Source organism: Engystomops pustulosus, chromosome 8 (genome assembly GCF_040894005.1).
Source record: "Engystomops pustulosus chromosome 8, aEngPut4.maternal, whole genome shotgun sequence".
In the NCBI taxonomy this organism is placed as follows: Eukaryota; Metazoa; Chordata; class Amphibia; order Anura; family Leptodactylidae; genus Engystomops; species Engystomops pustulosus.
Window position 1 is genome coordinate 31,219,778 of NC_092418.1, and position 19,890 is coordinate 31,239,667.

The following is a 19,890-nucleotide window of genomic DNA, read 5'->3' on the forward strand; positions in this document are numbered from 1 at the left end:
CATTTCAGTGGCGAACACTTCTTATATATATGTGGGAGAAGTTTACACATGAAAGAAGGTGCAAAGTCCGGCAGAAAACTGGCGCAGGGGCTTCAGTAAATCTGGGCCCATGATGTATAAACCATCAGGTAAAAGTCAGATTTGGACGGGGGATAATGTCTGTTATAGTGTAAGTATAAAGTGTGCACAAAAGCTCCAATGATACAACCTCTGTCTGTGCTCACACATAGTCACATCTAGTAGTATATACAGACATGATGGGATATATTATTCCTGGGGATAGAGATAGATTTCCATATGCAGATGATGATTAGGTAAGTACTGTAAGTGATGCTGGAGATAAGTCTTTCCATGTGGTGACAATAAGGTGGTGGTGTCATTTACTCAGCCAGTAGTGTGAGACCTCAGTACCTCCATATCACATGCTGGGAAGGCCGTCTCCCCCTGCCCCATGTTACATGCTGCACATTGTACAGCATAATATGTATATAACAGGGCACATCCTCACAGCACAGAGCGGAGCCATCAGCCCAGATGGGAAATGTCATGGAAGGGGCTGCAGGACGGAAGAACAACTTCCCCATGAGGTCACAAGTTACTGGACTGCATGGAGTCAGATCTGTGACAGTCCCCATGCCATAAGAAGACTGACTGACAGTGACTACATCCATGTCAGTGTATGTATATGCCGTATGTCTGTATCTGCTGTAAGTGTGTGTCTATTTTCTGTAGGTGTGTGTGGATATACTGTATGTGTGAATATGATGTGTGTATACACGTATATGCATATGCTGGATGTGTGTGTATTTGCTGTATATGTGTGTATATGTTCTATACATAGTATGTGTACGCCCAACTGTATATGAAGGGTTCACCTGGACTGGTGGAGGCAGGTAGTGGTGGAAGGGGTTAATTTGAGGCAATGCACTTTAATAGGAGAGGTTTTGCTGCAGTGCACTTTCCTCCTCCCCCTTTTCCTGTTTAGCAGGTCTCCTCTTCTCCATCTGTGTACTGCGACACTCACCAGAAGCAGTACCTCCCTCCCTCCCTAATTTATTGTTTCCTTTTACTGTTTTGAGTATCTGTGTCTTATAGTTCTGAAGTCACAGCTGGAGGAGTAAAATTGAAGATGAGAGAATGCTGCTTTGCTCGTCTGACCGACTTGTCACCTGGGAGTCCAGATGGGTACAGTGCAGTCCTGAGCCGTTTTTCCTTTGGATGGAGAGATCACAATACAAGTGCCTACCGTTTTAAGATTTACGTGTTTTGAAAATTGTTAAAGAAAATATTATGTTAATAAATGCTGTGACTGGTTTTTCACCGCCCAACATGAGACTCGGTGTTTACTGATTTACATATTAAAGTATTATGTGGGGATATTATGTTATTGGGATAACAGAGTTTTGTTGCCTAAGAAAGTGCCGGGTTGGCCGGTCTTTATATACTTCATGTCTAAGTATAAGATGTGTATATACTATATGGGGATATTTATCAGGGCCTCTGCGCCACATCAGTTGTGTAGAAGCCCTGAAATAATTGCCAATGCTAACTTATTTTCCCAAATTGCGATTATTTTCCCAAATCTGCCACCTTTACCCCAGTGTGGCGTGAAGGGGGGGGGGGCGGGGGGGCGACCAGACGTGCAGGGGCTTTACTGTCCCTCTACTGCGGCTGTATTGTCCCCACGCCTGCGCACTTGCTGCAGACGGCAAATTTTTAAACGCTGCGCAGGACCCCACCGTAGCCGGAGCCTCTTCATGTATCGGGCTGCAAGAGCGCTGGCGTATGATAAATAACGACCCATATGTGTATATAGAGGGGCACATTTACTTATAATGTAGCCAACTGCACTAAAAGTTCTCTGCCAGTGTATGATGCTGCGCCAGATTCATTAAGAACGTGCGCCAGAAGTCATGAATCCACACACCGCGTGCACTACTCCTACTTCTACTATCACAATGCACTTACATGTCCACTAGGGGGGGGGGGAGGACAATGGGGGGAATAATGCAAGGAAAAACGGACGGTGCTGGAAATAACACAAGGAAAATGGTTGATGGGGGGGGGGGGTTGTAATAGTGATTGTGCAACAATGTGTACCTACAGGACATATCACACGTATCTCTCCAACACCACCAAATACAGAATGGGAGAGAGGGGGGGGATCTGTTCTGACTTCAATATGTCATGACGTGATCAGTCATGACTGCGATCACTGTCACTGGCCAGTCTGATTGGTCACTGATCAACATCACAGGACCAATCAAATTTCAGTGGGTAGGTGTCCCCTTGCGATCCCCACCCACCTCATGTACTCGTCACCCTGTCTCGCAAACCACAGAACCAGGAAGTCACTGCGCTCAGGGTCCAATATATATCGGACCGGAGTACGAAGGAGTTAAAAAGACTGGAGTGCTATCAATGGTAAAAACTGGCATTGATCTACATCAACACATTTTCAGTAGTATTCAGTTCTTTTTAGTAATCCTAGTAACATTGTACAATAATATAACACAATAATGATGTAGAATCTGACATACAATATTAGAAGAGTATTTATAACAGGATCATAACTACAGGGTTAGCACATGGGGCCCACAGTGTCCGGGGGCCGTGGCATCTGGAGTACTGGGTGTATATGATATATGTTTCTGTATAACTTTATGTCTTTGTATCTATTTGTGTATTTACAGTATGTATGTTACAATGTGTATATACTTTATATGTATGTGATGTGTATATACTGCATGGGTGTATATGGTACTGTGTGAATATGTGTATTTGCTGTATGTATATGTGGTGTGTATACTGTATGTATGTTTATGCTGTATGTGTCTGTGGTGTTTATACTGTATGTATGTGTATGCTGTATGTATATGTGGTGTGTATACTTTATGTATGTTTATGCTGTATGTATATGTGGTGTGTATACTGTATGTATGTTTATGCTGCATGTGTACGTGCTGTGTATATACTGTATGTATGTTTATGCTGTATGTGCTGTGTATATACTGAATGTATGTTTTTATATGCTGTATGTGCTGTGTATATACTGTATGTATGTTTTTATATGCTGTATGTGCTGTGTATATACTGTATGTATGTTTATACTATATGTATATGTTGTGTGTATATAATGTATGTATGTTTATGCTGTATGTATATGTGGTGTGTATATATACTGTATATATGCTTATACTGTATGTGTTGTGTATATGCTATATGTGTGTATATATAAGTGAGTGTATAAATGTGTGTGATTGTAATTCACATGTGTGAGTATATAAATATGTATATCTTTTAAAGGGGTAAACGGGGCCCTATTAAGAAGTCAGCTATGGGGCTCTGCCACTCCTAGTTACGCCCCTCATTAATAGGTATTAGTGAGAAGGTCAGTGTATAAACAAGTACATATTAACTCCTTCCTTCCTGACTCTACATCATAGGACGCGTGTAGTTCCCTCACCTTGACGTAGAGTTACGGCAGAACTTGCGATTTTGGGTCCGGTAACCTAGTAACCGGCAAGGGACCTATCATAGCGGGCCCTTGCAATCTGTACAGAATGGCCAATCAGACAGCGATCAAGTGGCAAGAGGAGGGCAGAGGAGGGCTACACGCCCCGTTCTCCTCAGTCCGTGTTGTGAAGTGAAGAGAACGGAGCCTGTGTCCTCATGCAATCCCCTAAGAGTTAGAACCTGCCATTTTTACCCCTTGATCACAGCTGCTCCTCTGTGATAGATTTCTCCCACACTTTAAGGGAGTTCCCAGTTTCTTTTTTTTTTGTCTAAAAAACTAATTAAATAAAAGTCAGTGCTAGTTAGTATCAGTGTCAGTCAGAGTCAGTGAGAGTCAGTCAGCGTACGTCACTGTCAGCGTAAGTCCCACAGCGTTATCCATTGTCGGACTGACAGTTTTGAGCAGTGACAGTTCGTCAGTGTCACTCCAGCTGTCAGTGTGTACGCTTGTTACAGTCCCAAGTAAAGTACATTACACATTGTTACAGTAGCAAATAAAGTGCATTAGACAAAATGACACAAAGAACATACAGTGCTGAAGAGGCGTATGCTATGTTATCCTCAGACACAGAATCAGAATCTGTTCTGTCCTCCACTTCTTCTTCCTCATCTGATAGTGAATAACCTCCTCGCAGGGCTAGGAGGGCCATAAATCCAGTTTTACCTCCACGTGAAAGTTACTGGCTTCCCACAAACTCCTATGTCCCCCAAGTATTTGACTTTACAGCTGTTCCAGGAGCCCAAGTACAGGGGCGGACTGGGAATTTAAAATGGCCCTAGAAAAAACTATAAAAGTGGCCCCATTTTATGGGCGGAGTCAAAACAAGTGGGAGTTCTTCAGATAATGTGGGTGGGGTTCTTGCAGACAAATTGTTGGTAGATGGCCTTAATGCAAAACAAGAACATCTTTTACTAGTAAGTAAATCTAATGCGCAAAGAATGTGACCTGTCGATCAGTAAATGATGCAAACACATGACCGGATAAGCCTTAAATACCTTTCCCCTGTGCCATACATGTACAATTCAGAGAAAGAATATATTGATACTGCCTCCTATGTACAGGAATAATGCTACAATAACACATTTAATCCTGCCTTCTATATACAAAATAAAAGTACTACAATACTTTCTCCCATATGCAAGCCAACTACTATAATACTGCCCCCTATGTACAGGAATATAACTACTATAATACTGCCCCCTATGTACAAGAATATAATTACTATAATACTGCCCCCTATGTACAGGCATATAACTACTATAATACTGCCCCCTATGTACAGGAATATAACTGCTATAATACTGCCCCCTATGTACAGGAATATAACTACTATAATACTGCCCCCTATGTACAAGAATATAACTACTATAATACTGCCCCCTATGTACAAGAATATAACTACTATAATACTGCCCCCTATGTACAGGAATATAACTACTATAATACTGCCCCCTATGTACAAGAATATAACTACTATAATACTGACCCATATGTACAAGAATGTAACTACTATAATACTGCCCCCTATGTACAAGAATATAACTCCTATAATACTGCCCCCTATGTACAAGACTATAACTACTATAATACTGCCCCCTATGTACAAGAATATAACTACTATAATACTGCCCCCTATGTACAGGAATATAACTACTGTAATACTGCCCCCTATGTACAAGAATATAACTACTATAATACTGCCCCCTATGTACAGGAATATAACTACTATAATACTGCCCCCTATGTACAGGAATATAACTACTATAATACTACCCTGTGACATGAAATGGGAGTGGGGGGTTAGTCACAACTACCACAACATGATGAAGCAGTATGGATGGAAGGGTGAATGGTGGGAGTTCCATTGGTGGCTGTTAGTGGTATAGCCGCAGGTGAAATGCTTTACACTGCAGTACATTATCGTTATTAATCAGTGATCAAGAGTTTGTTTATAAGGAAAATTAATAAAAACAAAACAAAAAAAATGTTTTTCAATTATAAACCATTTTACCAACTAAATAAGACAATACAAATACAAAAGAGAAGATATTTCCTAATGACCTGTAATGTTATAATATTCATGCTGAGATTTGCATCACATTGTACTCTGTGATCCACTCAGTGAATTATAACTTTACTATATCGATACAATAGCAAAGAGGAAACTATGGAAACAGATTCAAAACAACAATTTTACTACTTGAAATTTAAAATTAACATTTTCCAAATTTTAAACCCATAAATACAATAATGTTAATTTGTAGATTCACAATTCTAATGCCGGTAGCTGTATAAAAGGAAGTTCAGGTTCTTTACAGAAGTATTTTGTTCAATAGCAGGAGTCCTAACATCGAGAAAATATCAAAAGCTGAAGGTTTGCCTGAAAATAAAAATTGGATTTTCAGTAATCTCAGTCAGGATCATATAGTAGGCTTATACTCAAGAAGACTATAAAAAAACAAAGTGGAAAACTTTTAACATAAAACAACTGTAAAATAAAAACTACATAGAAAACAAACAAAACCCAAGCTTTATTATTTCTACATAGAATGGATATGCTCCAGATATTCTGTCCACATATTGAGGATAAACAAAATCTGCTTTGTAGTCTAATTGTTCCTGCACAATGGATCAAATTGTACCAAATGGTCTTATCGTTTGATTGTAGAATTAGTACGAATCAAATTGACATATTTTCTGATTCACTGTGGATAAATCTTGTATATAGGATGATAATGGAAGTCGGAAGCCATTACAATGTCCATTCATTTGAATGGACTTTTGATGTTTTTTGTTACTGTCCATTAGGCTTCCATTTTTGTCGTTTAAAGGGGTTGTCCGAGTCCTAAAAAAAGTATCATGTGGCCGGGATGTGGCTTCTTAAAACAATAAACTACTACTTACCTCAGCGGTCCCTCCCGGTGTCCTGCACCACTGTCTCTCTGGTCCTGACTGTGCAACATCCCCCACCGGGGCCTAGCCTTTTCTTGGGGCCTAGAGACAGCCTGGGCCCGCAGTACCTGAGTGGCTGGCGATTGCGGCCTAGGCACGCTAGTGTCACGGTGCTTGGTATGGGGAACCGGAGGGCTGTCCTACACCCTGGCAGGTCTCCAGCAGGGTGGTGTTGGCAAGAAATGATGAGGGAGAGGCAGCTATAGCGGTTCTCCCTGGGGCAACCCTTTGATGTCTAAAGTATGAGTCTCTGTGTGGTGGATAGGGTGCCTGTGATGGTGACAGCTGTAGTAGCAGGGACCAGACGGAGGCAGACGTTGAACAAAAATAACTTACAGTTCTTTATTGGAACAGTAGCAACGTGCCTTGACAAATAGTAGAATGTTGGAGATGCAGTTGGAGAGAGCCACAGGAGTAGATCACCAGCCTGGATGCAAGGGCAGGCTGGGAGGTAGCTGTGTCCTAGTAGGATGCTTCAGCTTGTCCTGCGTTGCTTCAGATATCACCCTTGATACAGGCTGCAAGCTACATGGTGGGATGTATTCGCAACAACCCCTCTGCCTTGCATCGGCATGGGTGTTGCAATTGTTTACAGGGGTAAGGAAGCAGTGCCCTCCCGTCCCCATACCTTGGCCAATGATACAGTGCTGGGAATAGGGATGGCTGGGGATGATCAGCCACCTCGGCTGGCTTCCGTGCCCCTGTAAAAAAACGACAGTGTGGGACAACGAGAGGGACCGCAGAGGGAAGTAATAGTTTATTGTTTTAAGCAGCCCCATCCCGGCCACATATCACTTTTTTAGACCTTGGAAACCCCCTTTAAGTGAAAACTGAAATAAAGAAATTGGTAAAAAAATGAATCCAGAGAGATCCCTGTTATAAGAAAAAATATCTGTGTTTGAAAGGAATTTCTTAGGGTGACATCTGTGACAAAACATGCAAATTCTACATTTTGAAAATGTAGAAAGGGAATCTTTCCTGGCTGCAACTATGTCAATATGGATAAAGGTTCACAGTTTACACAAAACGATAAAGAATATGATGTATACAAGTAATTATGCGATCCACTTGTTAAATGTGGTCTCCTCTATGTAGAATATAAAGTACGATTCACACAACATTTTTACAGTATTCACTCTAGAAGAAAGAATTTACCTGTCCTCAAACATTTTTTGGATGCATCTCAGATTCAAATTCGTTGATCATATTCCTCCCTTACATAGAGGAGGAGATTGTGAACTTATACTTAAGCACAGAGAATTAAACATTACCAGTACTATATGATCTGGTATTATTCCCTTAATTTAACTTGGTGAATACTGATTTATCTAAGCGAGTTTAGGTGAAATACATTAAATATTGTTAATATTTTTTTTTTGTTATTTATACACACACACATATACAGTATATACACTCACCGGCCACTTTATTAGGTACACCTGTCCAACTGCTCGTTAACACTCAATTTCTAATCAGCCAATCACATGGCGGCAACTCAGTGCATTTAGGCATAAGGCATGGTCACAATCTCCTGCAGTTCAAACCGAGCATCAGTATGGGGAAGAAAGGTGATTTGAGTGCCATTGAATGTGGCATGGTTGTTGGTGCCAGAAGGGCTGGTCTGAGTATTTCAGAAACTGCTGATCTACTGGGATTTTCACGCACAACTATCTCTAGGGTTTACAGAGAATGGTCCGAAAAAGAAAAAACATCCAGTGAGCGGCAGTTCTGTGGGCGGAAATGCCTTGTTGATGCCAGAGGTCAGAGGAGAATCGGCAGACTGGTTCGAGCTGATAGAAAAGCAACAGTGACTCAAATCGCCACCCGTTACAACCAAGGTAGGCAGAAGAGAATCTCTGAACGCACAGTACGTCGAACTTTGAGGCAGATGGGCTACAGCAGCAGAAGACCACACCGGGTGCCACTCCTTTCAGCTCAGAACAGGAAACTGAGGCTACAATTTGCACAAGCTCATCGAAATTGGACAGTAGAAGATTGGAAAAACGTTGCCTGGTCTGATGAGTCTCGATTTCTGCTGCGACATTCGGATGGTAGGGTCAGAATTTGGCGTCAACAGCATGAAAGCATGGATCCATCCTGCCTTGTATCAACGGTTCAGGCTGGTGGTGGTAGTGTCATGGTGTGGGGAATATTTTCTTGGCACTCTTTGGGCCCCTTGGTACCAATTGAGCATCGCCACAGCCTACCTGAGTATTGTTGCTGACCATGTCCGTCCCTTTATGACCACAATCTACCCAACATCTGATGGCTACTTTCAGCAGGATAATGCGCCATGTCATAAAGCTGGAATCATCTCAGACTGGTTTCTTGAACATGACAATGAGTTCACTGTACTCAAATGGCCTCCACAGTCACCAGATCTCAATCCAATAGAGCATCTTTGGGATGTAGTGGAACGGGAGATTCGCATCCTGGATGTGCAGCCAACAAATCTGCGGCAACTGTGTGATGCCATCATGTCAATATGGACCAAAATCTCTGAGGAATGCTTCCAGCACCTTGTTGAATCTATGCCACGAAGAATTGAGGCAGCTCTGAAGGCAAAAGGGGGTCCAACCCGTTACTAGCATGGTGTACCTAATATAGTGGCCGGTGAGTGTATATATATATATATTTTTTTTTTTTTTCCCCTGAAACCCATGAGATCATTATCAAGCTTGCAGATACTGTTTCCTCTTCGTCTCTTTAATTATAACCATTACTTTTTTTCATATATTGTTCATATTTTTCTTTAACAATTAAAGATATTTTTCTTGGGGATCACATCATCTATTGCCTTTACAGTTTTTTTGGATTCTCCAGACGACAGGGTGAGCATCCATTATGTGCTGAATAGTTGTTTTTTAAGTGTACGCAGTTTGATCACGAGCAAACACTGGTTATTAGATATATCTCACTATTGGGCGCTAATAAATATGATCGTTGTTCATGTATTCTGTATGTCATGCATTTTTGTCAACACTATTGCACTTTGAAGTTGTATAGGGGTGGAGTTTGTTATGTGAAAAAAAAAAAACCTGTTTATAGTCACTTATACTTAGCTTGAGGAAGGCGCACTGTTTGAGCCGAACTGTGGCTCTTGTATATGGAATAAATCTACCACAACATTTTTTCACCTTATTTTTGGTGTTCTGCTTTTTTCCTTTGGCCATATGAAATAATAGGAATGGGGGCCTTGCTTGAGGGGGCTTACAGAAGGGTCCTTACAACATGGGGAAGCGGAATATCCTCTGTGTGCTGATACAGTTGGATTCATCCTCCAGTTTAGCTCCTCCCCAAAAGCGGGAGCATCGGCAGGAGAAAGTGATTGAAAGCTGCTGATGTTCCAAGTCTCTCCCCAATGACTCAACTGTCCTTACATGAACTGTGACATCACCAGTGTAAACTCAACTGTACTGCTCCTTCTGGCAGACTTCTGCTCTTCTTCATCCAGTGTTTCCTGCTGGATTAGATGTATACTGGTCGGGCAGAGATAAATAGGATACCCCCAACAACCAGTATATGTCTATGGACAAGTCCAGCATGTATGTCAGGAGCTTTCCTGATATATATGTGCCCAAAGATCTGAATGTAGCCTTAACCCTGTAGCGATCCACGTCCGATATATCGGACGCAGAGCGAGGTGACTTAACGCTCCGCATCCGATATATCGAATGCGAGCGCTTCCTGCATTTAGGACGTCACCCTGTCGCGAGACAGGGTGACACGTCGGTGGGAGGTGTCGGCATCGCTAGCCGACACCCAACCGATGACATCACAGGACCTATTTGATTGGTCCTGTGATGTCGATCGCCGCCATTGGCCAATCGATCGCGATTTGCCAATGACAGCGATCCGTTCATTCCCGGGCTCACACAGCGGTGGGGTGTTGGCATCACTTGCCGACACCCCACCGATGACAGAACAGGACCGTTTTGATTGGTCCTGTGACATCGATCGCTGCCATTGGTCAATGACAGTGATCTGTGATGCTGGGGGGCTGATCTAGCTCACACAACCCTCTCTAACAGCTCCATTTTGGTGTTGGAGTTGTGCTAGTGTGCTGTTCCTTACTGTATCCTAAAAACACTCACTTACCCCCCTCCCTTTACGTTTTCTCTATCTCCCACAACCGCACTTTTCAGTGCGATCAGTTAGGAGTTGGAGGAGTAGCATTTAGGAGTAGGAGTAGCGTTTAGGAGCAGGCGTGTGGAGGAGGAGAAGGCGTTGTGTGGAGGAGCAGGCGTGTGAAGGAGAAGACGTTGTGTGGAGGAGCAGGCGTTGTGTGGAGGAGCAGGTGTTGTGTGCAGGGGGAGAAGGCGTTGTGTGCAGGAGGAGCAGGCGTTGTGTGGAGTAGGAAAAGGCGTTGTGTGGAGGAACAGGCGTTGTGTGCAGGAGAAGGAGTGAGGAGGAGAAGGTGTGGAGTGGAGTTGAGTAGTGGAGTGGAGTAGTGGAGTGTAGTGTAGTAGGCGTTGTTCTGCAGAGGAGTAGGTGTAGTGTAGTGGAGTAGGTGTAGTGTAGTGTAGGTTCTGTACTATCCCCCCATCATGTCACAGAAAACATACACTGACTTGGAGGTCTACAACTATATGGCCTCCGATACGGAGTCAGCTAGTGGGGACGAGTGTCCGCTTTATTTGTCCTCCTTCCTCACAAAGCGACTCTGAGGAACCCCCGAGAAGGCGCTTACGTAGTGCCGAGGTGCCCGGGACTTCTGCTGGAGTGTCCGGGACTTCTGCTGGAGTGCCCGAGACTTCTGACCCCACATGGGTGACCCCCAGTAGTTATGCCCCTCAGGTCCCTGATTTTACGGCCAGTCCTGGGATATGCAGAGACACGGCAGGGCTCGGACCAGTGGACTACTAGTGGACTTTTCTAGTGAGGAGCTAATTAGTTTGATGGTGTCCCAGACCAATCTTTACGCTGCACAATACATTGCCCAAAACCCCACTTCTTTTTATGCGCAACCCCACAGGTGGACCCCTGTTAGTGCAGCAGAGATGGAGAAGTATTGGGGCAAAGTACTTCTTATGGGACTCATCAAAAAGCCCTCTATTAGGGACTATTGGAGCACAGACATACTGTACCACACCCCGATGTTTCGCATGGCGATGAGTAGGATGCGCTTTGAAGCCATCCATAGGTTTTTGCAGTTTGCCGTTAATTCTCAGTGCCCACCCAGAGATGACCCTAGTTATGATAGGCTGTATAAGGTCCGACCCATATTAGACTACCTGAGTGCCCAATTTATGGATGTGTATACTCCAGAGAGGCACATATCAGTGGACGAGTCCCTGGTACATTTCAAAGGGAGACTTCAGTTCCGCCAGTACCTGCTCAATAAGAGGGCAAGGTATGGCATGAAGATGTATAAGCTGTGTGAGAGTGCATCAGGGTACACTTTTAGGTTCAGGGTATATGAAGGGAAGGACTCTAGGATAGTGCCCCCTGAATGCCCCACCCTTCTTGGGAATAGCTGGAAAGATAGTTTGGGATTTGGTGCACCCACTATGGGACCAGGGCTACCATCTCTACCTGGATAATTTTTATACTAGTACTACCCTGTTCAAGTGCCTCGCTTCCAGACAAAATGCGGCATGCGGCACTGTACACAGAAATCAGAGAGGTCTCCCAAAGTCGCTGCTAGGGGAAAAGCTCAGGAGGCACGAGAGCCGAGCACTGAGCAGCGACTCAGTATTGTGTGTTAGGTACAAGAACAAGAGGGACGTCCTTGTACTAACAATCCAGGGGTGGATTTGTCGGACCAGTTGCTTCAGCCATATAACGCCATGTGGAAGTCGAGGGTGTGGTACAAGAAGCTGGCCGTGCACATCATGCAGATGGCATTGTATAATGCTTACGTGCTACATCGATGTGCCAGCAAGAGGGGAACTTTCCTGGAATTTCAAGAGGTGGTAGTGAAGCAGTTGATTTTTAGAGACCAGGAAGGGGGGAGTGCTAGCACATCTGGAAGCGAGGCCACATCACGTATTGTACCAGGGCAGCACTTTCCAGGAGAAGTTCCCCAAACTGCCAGCAAGGGAAGGACACAGAAGAGATGCAGGGTGTGCTCAAAAAGGGGTATAAAAAAACAAACTATCTACCATTGTGACACATGCCCCGAGAAACCAGGGTTATGCATGAAAGATTGTTTCCACATATACCACACATCCCTGGATGTATAATTGTACCCTGATGCACACAGCTCACACAGCTTATACATCATGCCGCATGCCGTACCTTCCCTGCTGAGCTCTGCCGTGTGTCCAGCCTGTAGATTATTGCCACATATGGGGTATTGCCGTACCCGGGAGAACCCGCATCATGATTTTTGGGGTGTTTATCTCCCGTGGCAGGAGCTGGGCACAAGATGACATAATGGATCATTTGTACTATGCACTATCCATTATGCATCATCCTTGGGGTCCACCTGTGGGGTTAAAATGCTTACTACACCCCCAGATTTATTCATGGAGGGTTGTAGTTTTCAAATAGGATCAGTTCTCAGGGGTTTCTACTGTTCTGATCCCTAAGGGCATCCACAATTGTTTTATGATGCCAAAAATTTTTTACATGTCTGTGCTCCAAATACCATTCTCTTCCGAGCCCTGCCGTGTCTCCATCTTGTAGCCTATTGCCACACATGGGATATTGCCATACCCGTAATAACGCGCAAAATGATTTTTGGGGTGCTTTTCCACAGTGGCATGAGTTGGGCTGATTTCATTTGTCACTAAAATGACACATTTGAGAAATCAATGCAATTTTTACACTGACCCATTCACATTGTATTACATTTGGGCCAGCATTTCAGGGGTTAAAATGCTCATACAACCCTATATCAATTGTTTGAGGTGTGCCCTTTCCAAAAATGGGGTCACAACTCGGGGGTTTCTATTGCACTGGTGCCTTAGGGGCACCCAAACATCAGTCTATTGAAAAGGTGCTCCAAAAGCTCGATTTTGCTTGTCCCTTCTCAGCCCTGCCGTGTCCCCAGCCGGTAGATTATTGCCACACATGGGGTATTGCCATACCCGTAATAACCCGCATAATGATTTTTGGGGTGCTTATCCACAGTGGCATGAGTTGGGCTGATTTCATTTCTCACTACAATGACACATTTGAGAAAACAATGCAATTTTTAAACTGACTCATTCACTTTGTATTACATTTCGGCCAGCATTTCAGGGGTTAAAATGCTCATACAACCCTATATCAATTCTTTGAGGTGTGCCCTTTCCAAAAATGGGGTCACAACTCGGGGGTTTCTATTGCACTGGTGCCTTAGGGGCACCCAAACATCAGTCTATTGAAAAGGTGCTCCAAAAGCTCGATTTTGCTTGTCCCTTCTCAGCCCTGCCGTGTCCCCAGCCTGTAGATTATTGCAACACATTGCCATACCTGTAATAACCTGCATAATGATTTTTGGGGTGTTTGTTTAAAGAGGCATGGGTTGGGCACAATATATTAGGCACTAAAATTATATGTTTGCGATAAAAATGCCATTTTTACTATGCACCATTTACTTTGCATTCAATTTTGACCTGCATGTTGGGGGTTAAAATTCTCTCCACAACTCTAGATGAATTCTTTGAGGGGTGTAGTTTCCAAAATCGTATAATTTCTCGGGGGTTTCTATTGCACTGGTACCTCACGGGCCCTGCGCACATGACATGGCACTCCAAATCCAAACGTGTGAAAACAGAGCTGAAAAATCTAAATTTCACTCCTTCCCTTCTCAGCCCTACCGTGTGCCCAGCCTGTCAACTATTGGCACATGGGTGATATTGCCGTACTCGGAACAACCCGCAGAATGATTTTTGGGGTGTTTGTCTAAATTGCCATGGGTTGGTCACAATATATTAGGCACTAAAATGACATTTTTGTGATAAAAACGCCATTTTTACTATGCACCATTTACTTTGCATTCAATTTTGACCTGCATGTTGGGGGTTAAAATTCTCACCACAACCCGAATAGTTTCTGAAATGGTGACATCTTTGGGGGTTTTCTATTGTACTGTTACTTCAGGGGCTCTTCAATTACAATGTGGCACCACAAAACATTTGCAGCCAAATTGGCCCTCCAAAAACGCAATAGTACATACTCTGTTCTGGACATCGCTGTGCGACAAAGCAGCAGTTGACATACACGTGTCTGGTATTGCCGTACTCGGAGGAAGAAGGGCAATAATTTTGGGATGTATATTTACCTCAAATTTCTTCTGAATGTGTCCACTATAGGGTTAAATGAGAAAACTCGTAATCAAAAATTGAAATTTCAAAATTTCCAATCCATTTTTGTTTGCTTCCAGAAAAATAATAAAAGGGTTAACAGACTTCCTAAATGCTGATATGAATAGGTTGAGATGTTAGGTTCATAAAATGGTGTTACTTGTGGGGGTATATAGTACATAAGCCTTTATAGGGCACTTCCAAACTGAATAGGTCACCAAAAATTTAGCGTTTTTCAAATTTCAAGAAAATCTGAGAATTTGCTACTAAAACTTTAAACCTTCTCAGATCCGTAAAAAAAAATGGAAACGTAAAACAAATAATGGAAATAAAAAGAAGACCAATGGCAAAAGGTTTCTACAAAAAAAAAAATTTGCGGTGTCACTTTTTGTCTAAAAAGTATAACATTTGAAACTTTGAAAATTGTAATTTTTTTTCACATTTTTCCTAAATTTGTGAATTTTTACCCCCCAAAAAAGGAACGGATGACCAAAATGAAACTACTAACATAAACTACAATGTCTCACGAGAAAACAATCTCAAAATCACAAGGATATCTTAAAGCATTGAAAAGTTATTACCACAGGAAGAGACACTGGTCAAATTTTTAAAAAAAGGACCGAGCCTTAACGTACAAACAGACTGCGTCCTGTGAGACACAGACATCAGCTACACATGAATCTGACATGTTCTGCTATAACATGGCTGCAACCTGGAGCTGCTGTATCTCTCCTATACACACACACATGCACACACAGGCTGCAGGGGGCGTGGCCACCAGCACCAGGAAGCACATCATTATACAGCCTCACACCATTACACAGGCTGTCAGTCATGCACTGGGGGTGTGGCTGTGCCTCCCACTCATGAATAAGGTGGACAGCTTGAATATGCTAATGCTTCATTGGACATTTCACAGGTCATTTGCATACAGCTTTAGGACCTCATTGCTTAGGTTTACAGGCATGTAGAGGGACAATGCAGGGATAGAGGCAATGCTCTCTAATGGCAGTTTATGAAAATATATTTAGTTTAGGGGGGTTATTTTGCATGACGGGTTCTCTTTAAGGGGTTAAAGGAAATCTACCATTTGATTTTATGCATTGTGAACCAAACATAAATTAACAATGCTGTTGCTACACTGATGCAGAAATACATCTTGTTTAATCCCTGATTTTACTTAAAAAACAATAATAAAAATCAGGACCTTTGGAAATCTGGGTGCAGGATGGCTACCATTAACACATTACTTCCACATACACAGGAGCTGCCTGAACTGTCCAGACAGGACTAATCAACTGAGCTGGATGACTCATACACAGCAGCTGGGCGATGGTGTAGCTATTGATTACTTCTGCCTGTCAGAATACATATTCTCAACTTATGCTGGGCAGGACAAGGCTGGAGCAGTGCATAATTAGGGTAACAGGAGAACGTCAGGGCAGCCACATTATCATAATTTTTTTTTACATTTCTTTCAGCAAAACCAGTCAGTTCAGTGATTAAACAAAATATGTTTCTGCATCAGTGTAGCTAAAGCATTCTCAAGGTATGTTTGCTTCGTAATGCATAAAAGCAAATGGTAGATTTCCTTTAAATAAAAAAATATTTGCAATCTAAGACATCACCCAGATTACAAATTATTCACCCCGAGTGTTAGTTATTTACTATAATTTACTATTACCTTTGCAGCAGAACAATAGTTAATAGTTACAGACACTACCCCCTAGGCCACGAGTCCACCAGTCCCTGTTTATTTCTCTAGTCCTCCTGCTCCTGTGATGTTCTGCAAAAGTTACATATAGGCAGAACAGCAAATCGGCATTGGATACCTATAGTCTTGTGTTACTAATTCACTATCCGTATATCAAACAAGTACAAGCAGTGAATAAAATATAACTTTTACTTCAATTAGTTAAAATATTCATACGTATATAAAATAATGACAATGGGAAAATGACTAGACAGGAATTAGACTATTTCAATCTAAATCAAGAACCCAAAATCAAATTGGCCATCAACTACTTAGCCTACAAGGTATGTGAGTAATAGATGTAACAGGCCAATATAAGTACATAAAGTATAGGTTTTTTAGATTTTGTATGAAGAAACCTCGCCATGTAATCTGTTGTAGTGGTCGTAGCTCAGAACACCGTCTCCGAGATCATTCTCACCAATATAGATGCCCACAACGGTAGATGAATTCACAGCAATAGTTGTTATGGGATCAATTGGGATTTAGTGCCAGGGTAGAACATGGTGTATACGTTTGGGGGGAGGGGGGGAGTGTAGTCAAACTGTCAATAAAGGAGGGTAATAAGTGGGTAAAGTACTATCCCTACTCAACCCTGATATGACAGATAGCTAATACACCCTATATAACCTAACCTAGGAGCCACAGCCCAAAGTGGCTGCCACACAGAGCAGAACCTTTCACTGGCCTAGTACAAGCCTAAAAGTGAAAGGGATGGCACATAAAATCTCAGAAGAGTAAGTGGAGCATGTCCTGACATGCCACGTTTCACCTTAATTTAGGCTCATCAGGGGACACAAAATAAATGTCAGGGCCACCAAACATGACAAAAAAAACCATAGAGTAGAATTAGGTCGTGTAAAGTGAATAGGCCATGCCAGTAATCTGGTAATGTGCCAGTGTGCATTAGGAAATGTACTCATCTCACCTTGCTAATGCTGGCAATGGTACTAAAAGTGCAGCGGTGCCAACGCTTCCAAACTAAAGCATCATTACACACAGTGGTCCTGTTAGGGGTGCTCGGGTTTGGAGCGCCTCTGCCCTGTGTGACCAGTGGGTCATACCGAGGCATACTGTGGTCTAGTTTAAATAAATTCATGTGGTGGCACATCCAGGGAGGCCACGACTCCTAAAAACCAGGAGACCAATTGGTCATTCCAGATGCTGGCGTATGATAAACCACTGTGCGCATGCCCAAATCAGGTGAACCCGTGAGAGATCTTGTGAGACCTGCCTGGAAGTGTGTCAGCCGTGCATGGGCTGGTGTCCATTGTTGGCTCGAACATCGGATTATAATAAAATTATGTTTGGTCATTTTTTAAATCTGAGGGTTGAACCACTATTTTAGGTTATTGTTATGTCTATAGGCTGGCCTACAGCCCCCACTGGAGGGAGCTTACTGCAAATGGATTGTCAAATTCAAATAGAACTTTACATATCTGTATGGAATGATGTCCCCATTACCACTAGCTGCTAGCTGCTGAAATGCAAAGTATGGCCACATGAAGGGAAAGCTTAGTCTACCTTTGCATAGAAAATGTTTTATACTAATACTAAGATATCCAGAGCTCTAGGGCATCTGAGGGCCAGGAAGAAGATGTCCTTTCAAAAAGAGCATATACATTAATAGGTCATGTATTAGAGATCCGTATCTTTAATATTACACCAAAAGCATTATTCAAGGTGTTACAGATCCGAAGATAGAGGCATATGAAGAGATGCTCCCCCTTCAGCCTCTAAAAGTGACTCATCTCAGGCAAAATAAGCATGTGTTCATTTGCATATGATTTTGGAGGTTACTTTTTTTATAGATAAACATGACATTTCACATAAAAGAGGAAATAGTAGAACATTTTATACCCCATTCCCTACTGCTGTTATAGAGAACATGTCGCACAAGTCAATGAGTGGAAATATATGATTTGGAAATGATTTGTTCACACAGTTGCTTCATCAAAAGGGAACCAAAAGTGTCAAATTGTTTATTTCCTTCATTAGTAATGTAGCCGAATGACAACAGTAGACAGGTCTATCCTCTATATATATATATATATATATATTTTTTTTTTTTTAAATAACACCTTCTAACATCTCTCCATATGGTTGGTGGGAAGAAGTATACGAACAACTCTAATGTTTACATAATTTAAGGCACATTAAGTGCACAAATGTCTAAAAAAAGACAATACAGGTGCTCCCCTACTTAAGGACACCAGACAACCCATAGTTACAGACAGACCCCTCTGACCTCTGGTGAAGCTTTCTGAATGCTTTACTATAGTCCCAGACTGCAATAATCAGCTGTAAGGGGTCTGTAATGAAGCTTTATTGATAATCCTTGGTCCCATTACAGCAAAAAAATTTGAAGCTACAATTGTCACTCTGGATCTACAATTATAAAATATACAGTTTCGACTTACATACAAATTCAACTTAAGAACAAACTTCCGGACCCTATCTTGTACGTAACCCGGGGACTGCCTGTACAAGAACAAGTTCATCTAATGGGTTAACACATTTGCATTATTTGACAGCACAACACAAATGTTTATTATATAGCTATATTATATATATTGTATAGCTATATTTCCATTTTTACTATACTGGCATATGCAGGGAATATAATACACTGTATGACTGTGATTTATACTCTTGATTTGTTATTATATGATTTTATATCCAAGGGATGTGTGTACACTGAATATATCAGATGTGGCAGCCCCATGCATTTTGAAGCAAAACATTCACATAATGACCCAAAGAGGTAAACTATATTTGATATTTTTTCCTTTTTTATCAATTTTTTTGCTGATCCAAAATGAAAAAAAAACTGTAATAAGGACAAAAAGGTAAAGTAAAAAAAAAAAATGAATAAAACATGAACCTAAAACACTGCAATTATATTTATGCACAACATAACTAAAGAAGAACACATTTTAAACTATGTTACAAAGAAAAGACTAGTAAAATGTAAGGAGTTCAGCCAAAAGATAAAAGGAACAAACGAGACTTTTCATTGCAACAATAGAAATACATTAAAGGCACCGCCCACTTTGTATGTTTTTTCCAGTCATAAGCAAGTGAAAATAGGCAAACAGAGACTGATAAAGAAGTTAGAACAGACAGTGCAGAAAACTTTCCCCCAACTGCTTACATGTGGAACGCAAGGAAAGGAAGAACATATTGATTTTTTTTTCCTCTTCCGAAATCTCTTCTCAAATGGAGAAACTTTTATTGTCTTTTTTTTTTTTTGCTGAAAGTTTTTCTCACCTTAACATGTAAAATTAGAAGAATTAGAAGTTAGAACAGACAGTGCAGAAAACTTTCCCCCAACTGCTTACATGTGGAACGCAAGGAAAGGAAGAACATATTGATTTTTTTTTCCTCTTCCGAAATCTCTTCTCAAATGGAGAAACTTTTATTGTCTTTTTTTT

At 41.9% G+C, this 19,890-nt stretch overlaps 1 long non-coding RNA gene across 2 annotated transcripts in view; it reads left to right on the top strand.

Annotated features, from left to right (window-relative positions):
• Positions 1-19,890, top strand: part of LOC140075059 (uncharacterized) — a 41,235-nt gene that overhangs the window by 2,497 nt on the left and 18,848 nt on the right. The gene's annotated exons all lie outside the window — the stretch shown is intronic.